Source organism: Schistocerca gregaria, chromosome 5 (genome assembly GCF_023897955.1).
Source record: "Schistocerca gregaria isolate iqSchGreg1 chromosome 5, iqSchGreg1.2, whole genome shotgun sequence".
In the NCBI taxonomy this organism is placed as follows: Eukaryota; Metazoa; Arthropoda; class Insecta; order Orthoptera; family Acrididae; genus Schistocerca; species Schistocerca gregaria.
The window spans coordinates 437,113,791-437,138,239 of record NC_064924.1 but is presented as its reverse complement, the minus strand read 5'-3'; the positions used below and the strand labels follow the sequence as shown (position 1 = coordinate 437,138,239).

At 42.1% G+C, this 24,449-nt stretch overlaps 1 long non-coding RNA gene across 1 annotated transcript in view; it reads left to right on the top strand.

Moving 5' to 3' along the window:
* Positions 1 to 11,904: 11,904 nt before the first annotated feature.
* LOC126273125 (uncharacterized) overlaps positions 11,905 to 24,449 on the top strand; it is a 65,924-nt gene continuing 53,379 nt past the window's right edge. The window contains exon 1 of the long non-coding RNA XR_007549307.1: positions 11,905 to 11,987. This is a non-coding gene — a long non-coding RNA (uncharacterized LOC126273125). The remainder of the gene's footprint in view (positions 11,988 to 24,449) is intronic.

Genomic DNA, 24,449 nt, shown 5'->3' with positions numbered 1-24,449 from the left:
CAAATCAACAACTACAATCTAATAGTAATTTCTGTAAATTATTTCAAACTTCCAAACTTCAAATCATTTGTCGTTAAATCCTTACTTTATGTTTACAATTATCCTTGTTACAGTAACCACCTCAAAAATCAGAACACTATTCTTTGTACCTCAGAGACATATTTAAAATAATGTGTCTGCTTACGAATTTACATCCATAATAAGTGTACACAAGATGTGTTATTGCAAATTGTTTATTATTGTACATACCTGTTTGTTACTCTATATGGCTGATTATATATTTTTACTGAAATTTATAGTAGGGACTCTACTGCAAATGTTACAAATGTAGATTAAACTATCTTTCAGAAGGAAATCTGTCAAAATATTACACATGTTAAAAGTCTTATTTATAAGTATGATAGATGACAAGTACTGAAGAGAGCAAAGTAATTTACTTAAAATCATCATTGTTGAGAAATGTTCATTGTTCATTTTGGTTTTTGTTCTTGCAGTCTTTTACTTAAGCACATCCTTAGTATTTTCTGTAAATAAAATCTTATGATAGAACATATGATTACTACCTTTTTAATTACAAAGATGTTATTTTCCGAAAAATATAGTCAATATTTGTGTTCCTGTTGAAGTAAATATATGCTGTTATATTTCCTTAAATGTTTCACAGGCTCCAATAAATTTACCATTAACTAACAAATCTATTTTAAACCTAATGAAACATCTATTCAATTATACATAAATTTGCTATATTGTAATAATTTTCAATTATAATAATTTTCAAATATCAAATATAATCTGCAATACATTATTTTAGTTATTTTAATTAAAACATATTTTTAATAATTTGTATAGAAAAGCAATTACAATGCAATACATGGAACACTGGAGAGTCTGCCCAATATGCTAAATGTCACTGCTGGTTTTTCTCAATAGTGACATTATCTTTCAATTAATTTATTAATTTATGGCTTTATTCTCTTTATGTGCATTTCGTTTTTTTTATTATTTTTTTAAATGATGTGTACAATATTCAAGATATTGTAGGACACGTCCACTTCAGTGCGAATAATACTAAATCAACTTACAGTCTTATTACTTGATGTAGCACACATTGTAATTAGACTATAATAAAATGTGTTCTTGTAACTACAGGTGACACTTCCAAAAGAAATTTTTTAAAATAAGACTAACAGCAGTTTGTAAAATAGATACATGTGTCTCCATTTACAACTGTGGGAATAATGTATAAAGTTTCTTATGATGCAACAAGAACAAGCAACTCAAATGTCTCTACTGTCTATTATTAAGACCTGAATAATATATTTAGCTGCTCTCTTTCTGGAATTTTTGGACTGGTTGTTTAGCAGAAAACAGCCCACTGTAAACATATATCTCTTCTATATGCTTAATTTATTGCAAACATACAGGTAGTGAATATTGAGATGCAAGTCAGAACAATACTAACAACCTACTCACAATAACAAGATTGTCACCCAACGTTTGATAGCAGCAACATGTGGAAGTTACTTTCTGTTCATTTAGTCATATGAATACTCATAAAAATCATTTTTCAGTAGTATTTGAACAAGGTGAAAAATTTGCAAATGCACATTTCAAAATTTTCCATTACCATATTTGAACCCAGTAAATAAAAACATTAGATAACATTATAAATATTATGCATTACTCTTAACACCATCATCAGGAGACTGCAAAAGAGTTCTTTTGTTGGGAAAAACCGCAGGAAAGTGAGCTGAAATGTAACACTGCAGTGGCTATTCAGATCACAGAAATGCTGTGGCATTGAATCTTTCTGCAAAAGTTAGCTGTTAAGATATCAGGGTTTTACGGTTCCATCAATGTAGTGGTAGTTACTGGATGAATACACTACCTGAAACAATGGTTTTTAGATTCTATAATACTACTAATCTGTAACCCAGATCATAATCAATAAAATTAGTAATTTACTTTATGAAGTGCCACACTATGTCAGTTAAATTAATGCATAAATGGAAGAGATGTCTTAAGAAATCACGAAAGGCTAATAACAATTTATGAATTAAAAATAACCTAGAGTAAAAAATCAAATATCCAGTAATGTTGTATGGACATATTTTATTTAAACCGTGTATCTTTTATAACCATTGGATCTTTGGTGGAACTAGTAAAGCTGGAGACTGAAAGAATGAACTTACTCCATTTCTGAACGTTCTAGCTAAGGAATTAGCAAATACAGATATTGCTGTAGGGAATAAAGTAATTACTTGTTTTTGGTGATTTCAACTTAGAGCAATGAACAATAGCAAAAACGTTACGTAGTTTACAGACTATCTTTATTAGATACTTCTAATTTTTAACACTATTGTAAGTATTTTGACTTTATGATATCTGAAAAGCTCTCTATAAGCATAAAATATTGGCCATTTTTTTGAGGAATGGAACCAGTTGGATAATAAAATAGTAGCATCGGTGTTACATTTCAGTTGCTTGTTGTGACAGCTTGGAATGAGAATTAGTATTCTGCTTCACATAGAAGACAATAAATAAAAGTCTTGGTTTATTTCTGTCTGTGAAAATAACAAAACAAATTAAATTGTGTCTGCTTTTCGCCTTGAACCATTCGTTAATAAATTAACATGATGCTGTCATCTCTCATCCAAAGAAGCATGCGCATACATTTGCTGGTATCAATGGTGCAGTGTTGTGCATAACTCTTTGGTTTGTCAAGTAGCCAGTCGTTTGAAATGCCTCGTGGGAGACTCCCTTCTTGGCAGCGACCAATCAGACGCTTGCCACGAGAATTCACTTTGTTCTTGGCGTCGTATGGTCCATTTACTCTAGTGTCTAATCTTGATTCTGCTGAGCCACGAACTCGTCGGTTGCTGTTTATCTTTGAGTTGCTGCAAACTGTTGGTGAGATCACTATATGCTACTGGCCTAAGCCATTCATTATAAGGATAGCAGGGGACTAGATTAATGGAGGATGACTTAATATTTCTAAAGTCACAGTTAGCCGAAGTAAGTCTTTTACTTTGCCTGGCTTTTCTGACTGATAACGGAATGTAACTCTTTGTGGATGAGTTTTAGTTATGTGTTTATGTGAATCAGAATATCCACACAGTCTAGTGACAGGTATTATCATGCTGAATACTAAAGCCTCTGTCATTCAATAACAAGTTAGGTTCTTTGGGATCTTAATTCTATGCATCCCGTGAAGTTATCAGTTTCCTTTATCTTAATTTGAATTTCGTTCTTGGTTAAAGTATGTCTGCTTTTATATAAAAAAAGAGCAAGTTGTTAAAAAATCGTGTTTCTATGTGCATGTTCCTCTGAATCTTCGTTTGCTTTTCCCCACAACCACATCCTTATGTAAGCTTTCAGTTCGCGACGGGCCACGCTATGATTCCTTGCCCCTTTTAATTATATTGCACCTGATAAATGTCACTCACCAATGCCACGGGTAATACCATTATCAAGTGGTTTCTCAGAATTTTAGGTCAGTAATCATTAACAGACTAATGCTAAATCCAACAGCGCTGTCAGGGCAGATTAAAGATCAGGTCTCATCAAATACTCAGATAAAACCTCGTTACAGAACTTACCTGGAAAGTCTTCTAAGAACAAGAGTCGGTTTTACAGTTGCGCTAGCGAGGGGTTAGCTGTCGCATAGACTGCAATAAGGTGCGCCTATATTAGTTATTCATTTTTTAGTTTAAATGAATAATTAAGATGTCAGTTAGCTTTCAATGTACATAACACAAATGCAACCCACTATGTGAACAGGACAAAGGCAAGACCAGTGACGTAAGGCAACTTTAAACTAGAACAGAAAGCTTAGGTTACTTGTGTATTATTTGCATCCATTTACAAGTACAAGCCTAACGTTACTTCTTGCATGAGGGCAAACAGTTTAACCATTCCAAATAACTGACAGCAATACAATAAATGCAGAAGCAGCATTTCAGTAACTGGTTTTTGTCAAAATGTCTTACATAAAAACTAATTTAATATATTCCATGTGTGTGTTGTCGCCCTATGCCACCTTACTCTTATTCCGGCCACAAGTTACACGAACAATAGTGTCAAAATTATTCTCCATCATTACTGTACATAGGAAATGTAGTGTTTTTGTGTTGGCTTCCACTACACAGTTTTACCCTCAGTCATGTTGTCCTGACTAGTAAATATTCATTTTTAGTAATAAATGACAGTAGAAAACATTTTTATAATACACTGTTAAAATTTCGAATAATGACATTAAAACTGAAATCCCATTATTATAGCAACAAGCAAATAAAATATGAGACTAACATCTGATATAATAGTTGAAAGATATTAAGTGCAAAAGATAATAAATTTTATTGTTAACGTCTCTTAAAAACTTAATACGTCAGATACTCCAAGGGAATCAGAGGAAAAACTGCAACAGCAAAACATGTTCTCATTTAGAGACGAAAACTCACAATGAAAAAATCATCTACTACAGAAAAAGTAACTTCTCAGGACGCTGATCTAGAATGATCACCAATATGATCTAGAATGATCACCAATATGACTATCAGATATGGATACTGTTGGTGACAAACAGAGAACACTGAGAAGCGATGCAAATGCGGCTTTTGAGAAGGCTAACGAGGACCGGTTGCTTAGAAAGAGAACATATTCTAAAAGAAACCACCAGATGAAGCAATATTCATGCTAGGTTTTAAATAAGGGTTACCTATTAAGGTAAGTCTGGATACGTACAAAATTAAGAAACATACTCCGTTGAACGCAATGTTAAGACCTAACATTGCACTTAGCAACGCGATCTGACAGGAAAGAGTTTGCAAAAAATTACCAGGACGGTGAACACTTACCTTTTTATTCAATAGTTTACAACGAGCATAAAAGAGACAACTGACAACTGAATTTAACTGACTATGAGCAGTCACACCAAATACGACAAAAAGAATAATGATGTGTGAAAGAATTTGATTTACATCCCCATGCAGTCCAGTGGCGCCTGGACCCGATCTTTTATAGTAACTGACGGGTGCATGGCATCAAATAATTCATTTTACAGAGAATAAATTTCTTGGTCTCTGTCAGCTGCGTCAAAATCAGAAACTACTTTTTCTGCTGAAAAGCATGCAGAGATATTCGAAAAGTAATATACATAATGATTGCCACTCTTGTTCATATAAAGTGCATAAGAAGTATCGAAAGGTTCTTCCAAACGCAGGAGGACAATGTAAAGAGTAGTCAAATAAAAACGAGGCTGGGGAAAAAAGTAAGTAAACTGCTTATTTCAAAATTAATGACCATAATTGTTAATACCTTTGTCGCACTATGAGACAAGATGGTCATAGCTTCATGGAAAAATGTGTGCACTTCTTCGTCGGAAGTAAGTACACAGGCATGAAAGTTTTTCTTCATCTGTCTCATTTCCATATGACCGCCCCTTATAGTAGACCTAAGTCCCACGTCAAGTTACTGTATTCCATCTGCTGAGTGCAGTCTAAATGGGAAAAAGGGTGACAAAGGAATTTTATTAGAAATAATATTTGAATGTAAATTGATGTAAATGACTCCAAAAAAGTAATTCAGTTACGTTATTCGTGTAATATTAGCATTTAAAAAACACGTGAGACACACAGTTGCAATGAGTAAGAAAATTAAATGTAGTATAATCTTTATTAGTCGCGAAGTACACGTTTCGACGTGCGTTCTCAAGCTGGTGGGCGCTAAGCGTTTTCGTATTGTCTTTCAACATGCACACATTTGATACTGTTGACTACTTTATGCGCCACGCAGTATCATTCTTGTGTAAACCAGGCAAGGAACACCTGACAGTTTTTTGTAATCCTCGTGGTAATGTATATTGCAAATAATGAGCTTTAGCTCCAACTTTCACTCATGTTACTGGACATTTTCTTGTATTATCCTCACCCTGTGAGATTACGGCCTATAACATGACTTGCTCACGATGATGCTTTCAACTATGTACTGTTATTATTTTGGTATTTACTGTTGCATTTTGTTGGATGACTGCAGCTAGTCATACCTTCCAACGCCTGTTGACCGCCTTTTCACATTTGAAAGATCTGAAGATGGTTGCAAACGGCAACAGACGCTAGTTATCGAACTTCAGTCCTGATAGAAAATTTGCATTTTAGGGATTAAAAGTCTTTTACTTTAAGTTTTTTTTATAGATCTGATAGTGCCAGTAGTGGTCTCGTGGTCTCATTCAGACGTACACCTATCTCGGTCGCACGTGCGCCGCTTTCCCACGCCGGAACACTGTTTCAGCACTTCACTATAAGAGTGGAATTGAAGTACTGTGTAGCATATCTGTATTTGCACTTGTTTGCTGCTGCAATGGAAAACAGCAGACTATGGCAACTTCTTCTCATTGCTTAGTCAATGGAGTAATACCAGCAAATCTTTAAAAATAGGTGCAGCTACACCGCAACAAGCGATATTGGGTAAAATTTTGGAAAGAAAAAGAAGAGGAAACCACGAATGAAGAAAAGTAAAAATATTGGACCCTGCTTCAAACTCTGGAGGACATGATATTGGATAGATAATAGGTGAACTAGGTAGACAGACCTCAAGGAACTCGAAATCAAAGGGCAAGTTCAGAGGTATGTTTTCAGTCATTCAAGATCGAAACCAGAGTCATACGGGGAAATGGATCCTCCCCTTGGTTTTTTAACTATGCCTTTCATTAGCTGATCTGGCAATGGTGAAGAGAAATGAAAGGAGTGTATAGAACATGACTGGGCTGCATGCGAAAAGCAACACGGGTAGACTGCCTGGCATTCGCAGGCGTTACGCTGATATTGTCGGAATCGTTAGAAAGGCGCACAATCACACCACTGTACTGCAGAGACGAACGGCTGAAGAGGAGAAAATTCAGAAGGCGGTAATATCTAAATACCTAGGAGGATCAACAGAAAACAGGTCTGTTAAAAAAAACGAGTAACGAGAGATAGAATAATCAAGATGAATTCAGAGTGCAACAATCTTTGAAAATCTACAAAATAAGAGCCCTTCGATCGATGCCAAAGATACACCCTGAAGCATTGTAGCCAGCACGAAGAACTTCGTAATGGCACCATTATTTAAGACGCTAGAGCTTGAACAATGAATTATTTTCAGGAGGATATTGAGACCTTGAAGAGTAGGAGACAGTCAATACAGATGATGAGTAGACCAGAACTGTATATTCAGATACAGAGAATCTCAGACAACATCACGAAAAGGAGCATATTCTTCGAAAACATTCTTAGAATGGACCAGTCTCTCACTCCAAGACGTCCATGAAACTATGAGCCAAATACGAAAGTAGTGTTCCGCTTTTGTCGTCTTCTGATGAAAAATGGCACAGCAAACCCCTAAGTCGCAACGCGACGGACAAGTGTCATGTTAACCCACACAAGCCTACCTTGCGATGGAGGTTTAAATCTCTGTAACACGTCATTGACGTAATCATATGTGACTGGTAACACTAAATTCGCTGTTAATCCTATATCAATAACAGTGACAGGAGCCCTCACCAAAAATTTTCACTTATAAAGGGGACCAAGAGAGGATGATATGTCAAATAAAACGTTTCTTGTGAACAAGAAAACCAAAGTACGCTAGATCCAGGAAAGGGGTCTGGAAGAACTGAGATTACAGCAAGGTGGCCTTCAAATCAAACATTTGTGTTGTCACCGGTTTCCAGGACAGAATTACTTGCAGAGAAAAATAATCGTGGAACGAACGACAATGAAAGTATCAAAGTATGAGAAAGAAAACATACTGGGCAAGAATAAAGGCTAGAAGAAACGAAGCTGACTAGAATTAAAGTGGTCTTCAGATCGCCAAGACAAAAAGAAGAACAAGATGATAAAAACCAATTGCAAATGATTTAGACGAGACGAAAAGTGGCAATTGACTTAATTAATGAAGAGTGTGGGATCATCCACATGCGTACGCACTACAAATCACACAAGTCTAAAGGCTGTCGATTCAACTAAATACCTAGTGACAGCAGTTACGAATTAAAAAGCGACGATCACATAGACAATGTTGTGGGAAAGGCGTTTTATTGGCAGCATACTTTGAAGATGCAAGGAATCCACTAACGAGACAGCCTACACTACGCTTGTCCTTCCCCTGCTATGGTATTGGTGTGCGGTGTGGGATGCTTACAAAATAGGGTTGACGGGTGACATCTAAAAAGTTCAGAGACGGGCAACTCGTTTTATATTACCACAAAAGAGGGCAGAGAGTGTAGCAGATATGATACCCGAGTTGAGATGGCAATCATTAAGACAAAGGCTTGCTTACAATATACTGGAAGGAAATAGGCAGCAACTTACTATGAATCAATGAAACTGCGAAGTGGCCAGAGTTCCTCAGAAGTTTTATTTAAATGGCGACCAGTTTCGGACCTTAGTCCATTGTCAGGCCATCGAGTAAGTGCTATCATTACGTGCGAATGTAACGACTGTCAGTGCTCACCCAGCACTTGACTGCCATATGCAAATAGTATTTTGCACTTGAAGGAGGAGGAGAACATTGATGTTTAACGACTCGTCGACAACGCGGTCATAAAAGAAGAAGCAAAAGCTACTGTTAGGGAAGGATGGGGAAGGAAATCTGCTCTGCCATTTCAAAAGAACCATGCCGGCATTCACATACAGCGATTTAAGGAAATTGCGGAAAACCTTAATCAGGATGACCGGACGCGGGTTTGCACCGTCGTCTTCCCGAATGTGACAACATGCTCGGTATCTTGAACTTAGTCACTCGAACAATATGGATAGCGCACACAAATCGTGGTAGCGCTTACGTGGATGGCGTGATAATGGCCAAAGGTCCGAAACTGATCGCCGTTTAAGTAAAAACAAAGTCCTGTGCAAGTTTCGTGATTTCGTTATTTTAATAAAAACAAAAGCGTTTTTCGTTGTGGCGAGAACTTTTCACGATATTTCATCGTCCTCCTCGAAAGCGAAAATATTTTATTGACACCTGTCTAAATGATCATTGTAATAAGATTAGAGAAATCAGAGCTTGCACAGAAAAATTCATACGTTCCTTTTTCCCGCCAGTTGTCGTCAGTAGGACGGTAGAGAGACAGAGTGAAAATTGTTTTACGAACCAGCCACCTGACACTTAAGTGTGATATATAACTGATTGACTAATTCATACAGTATATCTGTTGTTTACAAAAAAATACACAATATCTTACTGAAAGCAGTGTGAGCTGTGTTGTAGATTAAATCAATGGAAAAAACTCACTCCTCAGAAAGATGGCACTTATATTAACATAACAATGAATATTATAGAATATACTTTCACGAAGCTAATAAAAAAAGTATCGGGACATATTAGAAGACGCAAAGGTTGAAATCTTGCGGATCCACTAAGGTGCGAAAGAGGAACACACCACGAACTAAATGACAAGTCATTGGCACAGTCATTGCGCTATACCGAACACGAAGGTTCTGTAGCCATAGTTTGCTTCTTAACGTGTCCTGCAAGCCTTAGTTCTAGATATGTTATTACATAACATTTAACTGTAACAAACGTACCAAAAATACAGAACGTCTGTGGATAATCAGCGTGCCGTTGCCTTAAAACGGCATTCTTTCCTAATACGCAAGTAACAATAATTCCACCAATATGACATTTCCCGTAAATTTATTAAAGCCAGTCATACAATTGAGGACGGGTTTTGAGAAATCGTCAATTTTCTGTTGTTTAGAAACGTCGTATATACATATGGGCTTCTACTCAGCTGTCAGTTGAAGACTATTTGTATACGTCCCGTCAGCTTAAAATCGTCGAAACCCGGACTGTGCAATGGAACGGTGAGAGTTGAGTGTGAGGAGTTTCTGACGTCGTAGCGTGGGAAAAGCACGCTCCAGGCCTTTCCGAATGTGCAAAGCATTATATAGCATATGAGCTACTCTGAAGGTGCGTTTGAGCGTAGATCAATGAAATGTGAGAACGCCACCTACGTCACACGGACGCCATCTCTCTCCTTAAAGAGCCACGAGACGCAGTAATGGCTTTCAACTGAAGCCCAAATATATATATATGCCGTTCCTAAGCATCACCAATTCGAGGCTCTAGTAGTTAACTTTACGATTTGTTGTTATAAAACAATGGGAAATGTCATATTGGTGACTAAAAAAGTAATTTAACTTGCATATCATAAAAGTATAGCGATTCAAGGCAACGGCATATTGAGGATCAATCTAAAACGTGCTGTTCTACGTATAATTTGCTACAATTTTCAGTTGATGACGGATGTACGATTAAAACTTTCGGCCGACTGTAGTATGCAAAGCACGGTGGTAGCTCGTTTGTGAGCTTGATAATGTGAAGAGTACACAAGCAGAATTGTAAGAATTGTAAGGAAAGAGGTAATGTGTTGCTAGATCCAAATACTTTTTTCTAATCTTCGCGGTTTTTAATGCGTTCTTATGCTTCCTTATTGGTCTGATGTAAGTATCCCCTATAATATTTGATGTTACGTGAATATAAATGAGCTCTTTCTGAGAAGTGTTCGACTGGTTTCTTCTCCAAGACAGCTTGCACTAGTTGCAGTAAGATATTTTTTCTTGATTTAAGTTTTGTATTTCACGTGTTGTAAAGATTGTTCTACCGTGTTGGAGTTTTACCAAAACGTAAGAATAATGTACTCTCCTGCGTTATGTAGACAACTATTGTATATTCGTAGCTCACTATTTGTAATCAAAGTTTCATAAGCCGATGCCCTCATTGACTGTATATGCACTTACCTTTTTTCCTTATAACAAGTATATGGATATTGAAGTTTTTATTCAACTACACTGCAGACAGAACAACATGATATGCATATTTGTTATTTTTTTAAATTCTTTATTCAATTCATTACATTACACATATTAACCCACTACCCAACTACATTAGTGGGTCATATTATCATATATAAAAATGCAGCTCTCGGTTCTAAATTACAGGTAATCTTAATTAGGTTCTTACCACTATGTGGTTCCTTATTCTCCTTAATCTACGAAGAAACTTATGCTACCTGCACCGTTACAAGTGGGCCAGTGCTCTATAAACCTGATGAATGTTGGCCTGGCCCACTGAGCTAATCCCAGTGGGCATTCCCCTGGCACTGGGATGGCCAGTAACTTGGTTACGCTGCAGTCTATCCTAAAGCCTTATCCTATCTTATGATAAGCATATGGACAAAGGAGGAAATATGCGTTTTCATTCAGCTACCGTAGGCAGTTAACGCCCGTCCTTTTCGAAAGGACGAGCGGTTCTAGGCCCTTCAGTCTGGAACGCACGACCGCTACGATCGCAGATTCGAATCCTGCCTCGGACGTGGACGTGTGTGATGTCCTAAGGTTAGTTAGGTTTAGGTAGTTCTAAGTTCTAATGACCTCAGATGTTAAGTCCCATATTGCTCAGAGCTATTTGAACCATTTTTTCGTAAACAGTGTGATTTGTGAGCCAGATAGCCGACAACTGCCGCTGGAGAGCGCTGCGATTGCATATACCACGTCGAGGCACACGAACCATATGTACAAGTCGCATCGTTTCTGAGCGTTCAGCAGCACGTTTAACTCGGCAGGCTCATCGTTGACGTCGGAAAGCACGTATCGTGTGCCGACGGCTTAAGCCTGCTATCGTAGTTCAACGCTGCAGGCAGGGCGAGGCAGCCCGTTACTCGCGACGCCTCTCGCCTCGGAGCAGTGCTGGCGAGGCGCGGCCGACTGCGCTCGTGCTGCGCGCTCCGCGTGGGAGCCGGCCGGCCGAGGAGGATCGCGCAGCGCCGCTGAGATTTACGCCCGAGACGGCCGCGGCCCGCGAGCAGCGTAAAATCCGTCGTCGGCGCGCCGCCGCGGCTCTATTTCAATCGCCCGGCTCGCCACTAACTCACGGCTCGCGCGGTGGCCGCTGGCCGGTGGCGAGCGCTGCCCTCCGCCGTCCTCACCTTGAACCTGAGTGCCCAGCCGGTACGTACCGCGCCGCGCCGCGCCGCCCTACCTATATATGTTATTACAATGCGGTCCGCGCTTTACATAAAGTGCGCTCGCGTCCGTGCATCGCCTTTAACAGCCGGCCCGGCCGGTATGCACCGCCGCGGCTGCAGGTTGTGTGTGGCGGTGGTAGCTGACGCAAGCGCCGGGATTGGCTCCTCGTCTCGCCCCGATCCTTGCAGGCCGGCCGCCAGCTGAACGACTATCGCGATGCTTTACTTTTGCCGGTCAGTTCGCTCCGTCTCACATTAGCTGAGCCAGTCGCTGTCTTCCTCGCAGAGCGTGCTGCTACAAACATTTTTGGTCATCATTAGAAACGGTTTTGACGTGGCCCACCACCACTTCCTCTTTTGCGCCATCGTCATGATCGCAAGGTAGCTCTAACACCCAACATTCTCAATTGTTTATGAGATATATTCCAACCTGTGGCTTCCTTCACAGTTTTTACACTCAACCTGTAAAAAAGTATTGTTCATAAATATAGAAAGAAATTGTTAACGAAATAGGAACAATTACTTGTAAATTATAGATTGCAGCCATCAGTCGTTTTTAAATTTTTTTGTGCAGATCTAGATTTCGGTTAGAAGCTAGCCGTTGTCAGTGCACTATCATTTCCCCTCAGTGCGTGTAATGCCTGTTGGTCGGGCTTGATACACAGTTCATTGAATACTAGTATTCAATGCATTGAAAATGGCTAGCTTCTAGCCGAAATCTAGATCTGCACAATAAAATTAAAAAAGGGGGACTGACCGCTGCAATCTATAATTTACAAGTCAATATAACAGTCACTGAGTGCAACATCTTTCTGAATGGAACGTAACCTGAGGAACAATTATTGTCGATAAACCATAAGTTACTTTGTTATATTAATGTTATTACACTGCCTGAAGAAAATTGGTACACACTTTTGGAGGTTTCATATTTCCTTATGATTTACTACTGCAACAGTGTATATGTAGCACATGAAATGATAACATTTACAGATCAATAGTACAAGCTGAGGTACCAGGTATCAATCCATGCTGAGACACCCATGTTGAGACACCCATGCTAGTAAAAGTGGTGTAGCCTCCACAGCTGTTCCCGGCGGAGGTTCGAGTCCTTTCTTGGGCATGGGTGTGTGTGTGTGTGTTTGTCTTTAGGATAATTTAGGTTAAGTAGTGTGTAAGCTTAGGAACTGATGACCTTAGCAGTTAAGATTTCACACAGATTTGAACATTTGAACATTTGGTGTAGCCTCCAAGAGTGGCAATACAGGCGCTCACTCTGCTATCCAGTCGATCGTACAGATGACTGATACTGTCCTGGGTACGTTATGCCACGCCTGCTCCACATGATCGCGCAGTTCCGTAACAGTTATTAGTTGAAGAGGCGCATGACTCACTTCTAGTCCAATCATTTTCCATACGTGCTCGACTGGACTCAACCACAGAAATTGTTGCTGAAAGTCTGGCAGAAAAAGTTGAGTTTCACGAGCAGCGTGTGAGCGAGCATTATCCTGTTGGAACAATGCATCGCCTTTTCGTTGCAAGAACGTCGAAGGAAGGGGTCTAAAAACATTCTGCACGTACAGAGTGTTGGTTAGCGTCCCTCCAGAAACACCAAAGGGGAACGAGTGTTGTAGGTTATTGCTCCCCTGACCATAAGGCCTTGGTGTGGCCAGTGAGTCTTCGGCAAATTCCCTCTACGACACAGCGCTCACCGGGTCTACGTCGTATACGCAGACGACCATCACTTGCATACAGAAAAAAAAAACTCCTTTCATCGGTGAAGACCGTGGCTCGCCGTTCCATCTTGCAAGTGATCCTCTGACGGAACCGGACAAGCCGTGGCCATCGGTGCTATGGTGTGCTAGAGATGTGTGTGTCCATAGTCCGCAACACTTCGTGTTGAGAAATGTGTGCTCACAAGCCCCCTTACCTGTGCTGTGGTTGCTGTACGATTTGCCACTACTGTCCTTACAATACGACGATCCTGGTAGGCGTCTGTGCTGTGTGGACATCCAGAACCTCCGCTATTGGTGTGAGAATGTTCACGTGATCACTGATAACAGCATCGTTCACAACTGACGCAGCACGTCCAAGCTGTCTGAAAAGGACCAACCCGCCACTCGGAGGACCACAATTTGATCCCTTTCAAACTGGCTCAGTTGGCTTTTGGAAGCAGGAGTGCGTCTGTGTGGCGTGGTTGCCTCCTTGCCTCACACGTTTGCGCCACACTAAGCCTTCTGGCTGTGAAAATTTCCACTTGAAGTATAGACACGGATGGCATTCTCGTAGCTGTGCCCCTACTCTATCTATTGGCGGATGGTACTGAAACCGTTATCAGTTCATCTGCTATCTCCCTGGTAGTATAGGCTGTCATCAGACCAAAATCGACGTCGATTTCCCAGGTGTATTAATTTTTTCGTGCAATATATATTTTCAACAGAACAAGATCCTTTAACTACATCGCACAAAATAATTAGGCTGGTGTATATGAGCTATACAGTGAAAATTTAGAAAATTATTAATAACTCAGAAAATATTTTCTTATTATTGTCTATAACAAACCTGGTCTCACTATGGTGAACAGACTTCGAATGACGAGGCTCATGTATTTGAAGCAGAAACAAAAGGAGAAGAATAGGGAAAGAGTTTCCCGCCATTGTAGTGAATTCTCATTGGCTCAGAGAGGAAAAGGAAACAGTGTCCCCCATTCGCCCGCCAACTTAACTGTCACGCTATTGGCCATGATGCAAGGGCAATGTATCAGGTTACGTCCTGACCGTGAGTGTAACACACACAAGTATCCTGCCAGTGTGGGCGGGGTATCAAGCTAAATACTGTTCTTGGATATACCACATACATTTGCCTGAGATGCACAGGCGGTGCTGGGGGTGACCTTCAACAGACCTCGCACAGTTTCCTCGGGTGTAACATGACACACTTCATATTATCACCGAATGTCCTTGAGTGATCGTCAAGATACGGCAGTCATCAAGGCTCACACTGGTACTACCACATATCGTTCTGCTCCTTCTTCTAGTCCGTGTTTCCACCTGCGGCTGACTGATTTTGTGTATTGTGTATGGAACCTCCTCATTCACCGTATTAACTTTCCACTTAATTTTCACGTTTTCAAATTAAGTTTACAAAGAAAACTTTATAGAAAACTGTCATCACCCTGCTGATTGGTCAAAACACCACCGTACTTCACTAACCACAGTCCTATTGGAAATTCTGCGTCCTGACTTTTCTCTCCGACGTTTAAACTGATTCATTGAGCCAGTTATAGGGGAACCTACAGCATAAAGTGCATTCGAATATAACGTGGATTCCGAACCACGGAGAATATATTTTCCACACAAAAAAATCATTATGAGAAGTAATAAGGATGGAGATCGAAACAGGATTTGGAAGCTTTCACTCTGATACTTATGCACCTACTATTTTCATACTTCTTATTAAGACATCACTTTCCTACTTCGTAACGTGAAATCAAAGAGTTAATGTAACAAATTGTTCCCTGCAAAGCTTATCGAATGGTTTTCATAGTTAAAGCTGGTCTTGCAGATCTCAAGCTTTCTTCGAAACTGAATTTTTCTCGAAAACCAAAAGTCTATACAGTACAAAATCGTCTGGGAAATTGAAAGTAATAATGTTTTTAAAGTACTGTCATAAATTAGGCCGTTGTTCCGATATGGGACAGAAACTTCTGGAATTTGTTTTTGTTTTTATCTATAATTCTGCTGAAGAGGGTAATCTAACAATTTCAGCAGGAATGGACTGTTGACAGAGTAGTATGTCATGTGTCTTGGTATTACATTGTTGCTACTGACATCTAGCCACACCAAAAGTATACAATATAACAGGGTAGTGAATGTACACTCATGACCAATTTATTGTGAGGTACGTGTATTATAGAGAAGGAGAGAGAGATTTACTGTCACTACGACGAACTAAATACTATATCAGTACAATGTCGCATGATTCGAAGGTGGACAAAGCAAGCGGTATCTCTTGAACAGTGCAAGATAGAGGGTACCCAACGCACGAGGTATTCCATCTCCAAGGTCTAGCAACAAATGGCTTAGGGGCCTGTGAAGGGGGAAGTGCCAAACAGAGGACATTTGTCCCCTCCCGGAATTCGGCGATAACGATTTTTACTCGTCAATCAATTATCACATATTTCTGGAAATGATAGTCTGTGAATCTACCAATATGCAGATTTATCATTTTCGAGAGCTTTGCGAGTCAATCTTTAGCACTCACAGGATACATGTGTTCATTACGTGACAAGTTGTAGACAGAAAATATACCATTTCATTGGTGCGACGGCGGTTTCAGAGCTCACCAATGGGAATTCGAATCTTACGAGAACAGAGCCGAAATAGTATCTCCAATCTTTGTTCTGCCACTTCCTTGTACAGCCCTTATCAAACTGCACAAGAGGATCGGTCAGAGAAGTGGAATGACGGTAGGAGGTGATGCACAGATAACCATATAATTTGCAGCTCGACCTTTGGCCTCGTTAGCAATGGGCAACTGGGCTCTTACTTAACTGCGCCGTTTGTCTACCGTCCTCTCACTTCCTTTCCCCCCCTCTCTTCAGTACCTGGGCCCTGGTCTACTGCTTGGTGTGCAATAGCGTTTGAATGTTGGGCTTTGAATATTGGGCTATTCGATCAATGGGCTCTTCAGCTCCCAGGAATCGGGGTGGAGTGATTGTTCATACTGTCGACTGGGTGAGCAGTGGCAGCGGCACTTGCTTCTAGTACTTCAAGCAGTAATCATGATGAAGCGCACCCAGCAGCTGCGAAAAAATAAGAAGAATGAAAAGACTGGATTTGAAAGTAAGTACTTAATTACTATTACTATTATTATTATTATTATTATTATTATTATTATTACTGCTGCTGTTCTCAAGAACGCTCCTCTACTTCCGTTATTGTATTATTGTTGTTGCAGATCTGCATGACACAACACAGCCACCAATGGCAGCAACAGCAGCCATAGGGGCATAAAGCCTAGCAGCTGAGCTCCCTGACCTGTTGGTGTTCAAGCAACAGCAACAGCAGCCATAGAAGCAGCAGAAATAGCAGCAGCAGTCTGTATTTGAGATCCCGGACCTGCTGGCATTCGATCGACCCAAGCCAGCCGCGGAGGCATCGAAACACAGTCTACTGCTGCTACTGTCACTACTACTACTATTACAGTCACAACTCTGACACTGCTCTTCAGTAACATGTACAGTTTAATAGAAAGTGGGTCAAAGCATATGAAAGTGCTGCTAGCACCAGACAGGGACTTCCAAGTTGCCATTGCTGTAGAGAAGACTGTGCATTTAAGTCGTACTAAAGTATGCTATGCTATGCATGGTTAGAATCAGACTACTTGTGTCGTATGATCGAGTACATACGAGAAAATGATTGACGAGTATAATCCACCCCTTATATAAAAAAAAGTTTTATGATATATATATATATATATATATATATATATATATATATATATATATATATATATATATATATATATATATATACTCCTGGAAACTGAAATTGAAATAAGAACACCGTGAATTCATTGTCCCAGGAAGGGGAAACTTTATTGACACATTCCTGGGGTCAGATACATCACATGATCACACTGACAGAACCACAGGCACATAGACACAGGCAACAGAGCATGCACAACGTCGGCACTAGTACAGTGTATATCCACCTTTAGCAGCAATGCAGGCTGCTATTCTCCCATGGAGACGATAGTAGAGATGCTGGATGTAGTCCTGTGGAACGGCTTGTCATGCCATTTCCACCTGGCGCCTCAGTTGGACCAACGTTCGTGCTGGACGTGCAGACCGCGTGAGACGGCGCTTCATCCAGTCCCAAACATGCTCAATGGGGGACAGATCCGGAGATCTTGCTGGCCAGGGTAGTTGACTTACACCTTCTAGAGCACGTTGGGTGGCACGGGATACATGCGGACGTGCATTGTCCTGTTGGAACAGCAAGTTCCGTTGCCGGTCTAGGAATGGTAGAACGATGGGTTCGATGACGGTTTGGATGTACCGTGCACTATTCAGTGTCCCCTCGACGATCACCAGAGGTGTACGGCCAGTGTAGGAGATCGCTCCCCACACCATGAAGCCGGGTGTTGGCCCTGTGTGCCTCGGTCGTATGCAATCCTGATTGTGGCGCTCACCTGAACGGTGCCAAACACGCATACGACCATCATTGGCACCAAGGCAGAAGCGACTCTCATCGCTGAAGACGACACGTCTCCATTCGTCCCTCCATTCACGCCTGTCGCGACACCACTGGAGGCGGGCTCCACGATGTTTGGGCGTGAGCGGAAGACGGCCTAACGATGTGCGGGACCGTAGCCCAGCTTCATGGAGACGGTTGAGAATGGTCCTCGCCGATATCCCAGGAGCAACAGTGTCCCTAATTTGCTGGGAAGTGGCGGTGCGGTCCCCTACGGCACTGCGTACGATCCTACGGTCTTGGCGTGCATCTGTGCGTCGCTGCGGTCCGGTCCCAGGTCGACGGGCACGTGCACCTTCCGCCGACCACTGGCGACAACATCGATGTACTGTGGAGACCTCACGCCCCACGTGTTGAGCAATTCGGCGGTACGTCCACCCGGCCTCCCGCATGCCCACTATACGCTCTCGCTCAAAGTCCGTCAACTGCACATACGGTTCACGTCCACGCCGTCGCGGCATGCTACCAGTGTTAAAGACTGCGATGGAGCTCCGTATGCCACGGCAAACTGGCTGACACTGACGGCGGCGATGCACAAATGCTGCGCAGCTAGCGCCATTCGACGGCCAACACCGCGGTTCCTGGTATGTCCGTTGTGCCGTGCGTGTGATCATTGCTTGTAGAGCCCTCTCGCAGTGTCCGGAGCAAGTATGGTGGGTCTGACACACCGGTGTCAATGTGTTCCTTGAAAAAGTTGAATTACTGTAAATGTGAAAAATGGACAGTAAAAAAATTGTGAGGATTTTTGCACAATACTGTTGTATTTCTTCATTTAGTAATTCCCCCCCATTTAAAAAGACAATAAGTTTGTTTATTTTGATATACCGATTTTTTTATTTATTCGTGACAAGCATTTACAATATATAAAATAATGTCCAATATTTACATGTTGTTTGTAGATACATTTACAAGATAATTATTTACACTTTTGCCGCCCAGAAGTTAGCGACCTCTATTTTATTTGGCGTTGCATGTAGCAGGTCTTCTGTTGTGCATGTTGCTGGACATTGGGTACACTGGAGCAGGTGGAAGGTCGTCTGCGTTGCTCCACACTCGCAGGGTGGCGGCTCCTCTAGGAAACCCCATTTGGTCAGATTGCTCTTACATTTCGTGACACCCGAGCGTAGTCTGTTGAGGGATCTCCATGTACTGCAACTCTCTGTGTAGCCGGGTGGTGGTCTTTCGCTTGGTGTAATCCATCCCACAGTACTGGTAAGCCTTGCACGCCATAGTTCGATTCGGCATTGCTGTGGTGCCGCAACTAGAGCCTCGGTAGATCTGAGGAAGCTCTTTCTGGATTTAAGTCGTGGGTTTGCTGGCTAATAGCCATATAGGGGGTGAGCTGCACTAGTTTCTGATTTTTCCTTCTCGCTTTTTGTTGCTACCTCCAGGTGGATGTCGGGGGGTGCAATTCCCGCGAGGCTGTACAGTTTATCCAGAGCAGTAGGCTTCAGGCACCCGGTGATGATACGACAAGTATCATTAACAGCAACATCTACTGTTTTGGTATGGCAAGAATTGAACCACACTGGGCTTGCGTATTCTCCGGCAGAGTAACACAACGCAAGGGAAGAGGTTCTCACAGTGTTGGCGTGTGCTCCCCACGTTGTGCCTGTTAGCTTTCTGATGATATTGTTCCTGGCTGCCACTCTTTGCTTGGTATTTAGGCAATGCCTCTTGTATGTTAATGCACGGTCAAGGGTGACCCCTAGGTATTTGGGATACGTACAGTGTTCTAGTGATGTTTCTTCCCAGGCCTGTCGGTTTTTAAGATGGAAAGCGCAAGTTGTGTTTTTCCAGGATTTGGTCTCAACTGGTTTTCCCTGTAGTAAGCTGACATTTCTCTCAATGCTTTGGACAGATTCTCTTCAAAAGTTTCAAAGCAGCGGGTTTGGGCGGTGATAGCACAATCATCTGCATAGATTAAGCTCTGTGTTCCTTCAGGTAGTGGTTGATCATTTGTTTAGATGTTAAACAAAGCTGGAGCAAGCACACTTCCCTGGGGTAATCCGTTTTTCTGTGATTTTCATCTGCTCCTCTTGCCCTGGAATTCAACAAAAAATCTTCTATTTTCAAGGAGATTCCTTATGAAACAGGTTATCTGGTAGTCTCTAGTGGCATTGTACAGCTTCATTAGAAGTTTTCTATGATTAACTGTTTCATAAGCTGCTGTTAGATCTATAAATACAGCTCCTGTGATCTCTTCCCTTTCAAAACCATCTTCGATGTGCTGTGATAGTTTCAGCACTTGACATGTGCAGCTCTTTCTCTGTCTAAATCCAGCCTGCTATGGGATGTATGTTGTCTCTAGCTTCTCCTTTAGTCGGTGTAGTATGAGTCTTTCAAGGAGTTTATACAGATGACATTGGAGAGATCATTTTGGTCCTTGCCTGGCTTACGGATAGCTACAACTTTGGCTTTCCTCCAGATTTTAGGAATCTTGCAGGATTGGACACAGTTGTTCATTAGGTCTCTCAGCCATGCTTTTCTTATCGGCCGAAAGTTCTTTATCTGCTCAACTCTTATATCATCGAGGCCTGCGGCTTTCCCATTTTTGCACTTACTCAGAGCGAGATCCACCTCACTCTGGGTAAATGGCTGAAGCAGAGTATTGGTTTCTTGGTCAGGTCGTCTCTCACATGTCTTCTTACCAGGCCTGGCTGAATAAAGTGGTTTCCCATTTTGTATGAGTTGGTGTGCAATTTGATCAGCTCGGACATTCGCATGCATATTTGCCTGTGAAGGGTCATTAATCAAGCGTTTTAGAAGCCTCCACGCCTCTTGACTATTTCTACTCATATCACAGTCTTCCATCAGTTTCTCCCACTGTCTTTTCTTTGCCTTGGAGATTGAGGAGAGGACAAATCTAGCTATTTGGGAGGTTTCCTCACTGAATGGGTTTTCAGAGAATTGGGTATAATACTCCTCGAGCAGTGTAGCTGTTTCTGAAGTTAAGCCCTGCAGGTAGTTTGTCTTGCAGCCTCTTGGGATACATGCTCGCGATCAGAATTTAACAAGGATTAAACGATAAGGATGATTGATGCAGGAAGAATCCCTCACCCCCCCCCCCCCCCCCCGCCCCACACACACACAAGCGCACACACACACACACACACACACACACACATATATATATATATATATACTGTGGATATTGTATCACAGACACAGTCCCTTGTTCGACTGTTCAGGGTTTGTCACTAAACCCGCCCATGCATGAACAGCACCTTTTAGAAGGAGAGGGCCGACGGCCGATCAGTTCCAGTCAGTCCACCAGGAGGGAGGTTACATGGCTCTGAGCACTATGAGACTTAACATCTGTGGTCATCAGTCCCCTAGAACTTAGAACTACTTAAACCTAACTAACCTAAGGACATCATATCCATGCCCGAGCAGGATTCGAACCTGCGGTCACGCGGTTCCAGACTGAAGCGCCTAGAACCGCACGGCCACACCGGCCGGCAGGAGGGAGGTACATGGTTCGTGTTGTTTGCAGTAGACCATGCCAAGACGGTCAATACCGCGGCTCGATCGCGTCCGCATTGTTACTTTATGCCAGGAAGGGCTCTCAACAAAGGAAGTGTCAAGGCGTCTTGGAATGAAACAAAGCGATGCTGTTCGGACATGGAGGAGATACAGAGAGACAGGAACTCTCGATGACATGCCTCGCTCAGGACGCCCAAGAGCTACTACTGCAGTGGATGACCGCTACCTACGGGTTATGGCACGGAGGAAACCTGACAGCAACGCCACCATGTTGCATAATGCTTTTTGTGCAGCCACAGGACGTCGTCTTACAACCCAAACTGTGCGCGGTAGCCAACAGGATGGGCAACTTCACTCCCAACGTCCACGGCGAGGTCCATGTTTGCAATCACGACACCATGCTGCGCGGTACAGATGGGACCAACAACCTGCCGAATGGACCGCTCAGGACTGGCAGCACATTATCTTTACCGATGGGTGTCGCATATGCCTTCAACGAGACACTCGTCGGAGACAAGTTTGGAGGCAGCCCTGTCAGGCTGAACGCCTTAGACTCAGTGTACAGCAAGGCGGAGGTTCCCTGTTCTTTTGCGGTGGCATTATATGGGTCCGACGTACACCGCTGGTGGTCATGGAAGGCGCCGTAACGGCTGTACGATACGTGAATATCATTCCCCAACCGGTAGTGCAACCACATCGGCAGCATATTGGCGAGGCATTCGCCTTCATTGCGTGCACATCTTGTGAATTACTTCCTTCAGGATAAATACATCGTTCGACTAAAGTGGTCAGCATGTTCTCCAGACATGAACGCTATCTAAAAAGCCTGGGATATATTGAAAAGGGCTTTTTATGGACGACGTGACCCAACAACCACCCAGAGGGATCTACGCCGAATCGCTGTTGAAGAGTAGAACAATAGGGACCAACAGTGCCTTGATGAACTTGTAGTTAGTATTCCACGACAAATACAGGCATGCGACAATGCAAGAGGACGTGCTACTCGGTATTAAAGGTACCCACGTGTACAGCAATCTGGACCACCATCTCTGAAGGTCTCGCTCTATGGTGGTACATTATGCAACGTGGTTTTCATGAGCAATAGAAAGGGCAGAAATGATGTTTATGTCGATCTCTATTCCAATTTTATGTACACATTCTGGAACTCTCGGAACCGAGCTGATGAAAAACTTTTTTATATATATAATGGAAAAATTACAGCACAAGAAATAACAAAAAATAATTATTTGTCTAGGTAAGCAAGATCACATTTTAATGTAACCATAAGGCAAACCATTGCGAATGTGTACATTAATAAGCAGTGTAACCGCTAGAACGTTGTATGCAAGCATCTAAGCGTGCGTTGTACAGGTGCCGGATGTCAGTTTGTGGCATGTAGTTCCACGCCTGTTATACTTGGTCGCCAATACAGGGACAGCTCATGCTGTTTGATGCTGGAATTGTCGAATGATGTCCAATATGTACTCGAGTGAAAACAGATCTGATGATCAAGCGGGTGAAGACAATATGTCAACACTCTCTAGAGGCGACACTCCGCAGAACATGGTTGGTTACGAAAGTGATATATGAGTAAGTGTTATCCTGCTGGAAGCAGCCCCTGGAATGCTGTTCATGAATCGTAGCACAACAGGTCGAATTACGAAATAGACGTACAATTTTGCAGTCAAAGCTCCTGTTGTCACGCAAAATCGCACCCCCGACCATAGCTAGAGATGTAGGTCTAGTGTATTTAGCATGCAGACAGATCGGTTGCAGGCACTCAACTGGCCTCTCTCTACTCAATATACAGCAATCATTGGCACAGATGGAGAAGCAGCATTCATCATACAATACAGCAGACATTCACTCTTCCCTCCAATTACACTGAAGAGCCCCACGGACACTCAGAAGTGCTCAACACGACGTGGCATGGACTCGACTCATGTCTGAAGTAGTGCTGGAGGTAACTGACACCATGCATCCTGCAGGGCTGTCCATAAATCCGTAAGAGTACGAGGAGATGGAGATGCCTTGTGTACAGTACTTCGCAAAGCAACCTAGATATGCTCAATTATGTTCATATTTTGAGAGCATGATGACCAGCGGAAGTGTTTAATCTCAGATGAGTGTTCCTGGAAGCACTCCGTAGCAGTTCTGGACGTGTGGGGAGTCGCATTGTTCTGCTGGAATTGCCCAAGTCCGACGGAATTCACAATGGACATGAATGGATGCACGGGATAAAACAGGATGCTTACGTACGTGTCACTTGTCAGTGTAGTGTGAGGACTATCAGGGAACCCATATCACTCCAACTGCACACGCCCCACACCATTACAGAGCCTCCACCAGCTTGAACATCCCCTTGCTAATATGAAGGGTCCGTGGATTCTTACCCATACACATCCATCCACTCGATACAATTTTAAACGAGAGTCGTTCGACCAGATAACATATTACCAGTCATCAACAGTCCAATGTCAGTGTTGCCGGGCCCAGGTGAGGCATAAAGCTTTTGTCGTGCAGTCATCAAGGGTACACTCATGGGCCTTGCTCTGAAAGCCCATATTGATGATATTTCGTTGAATGGTTCGCACGCTGTCACTTGATGACGGACCAGTACTGAGATTTACTGAAGGGTTGCACTTCTGTTACGTTGAACGATTCTCTTCAGTCGTCGTTGGTCCTGTTCTTGCAGGATCTTTTTT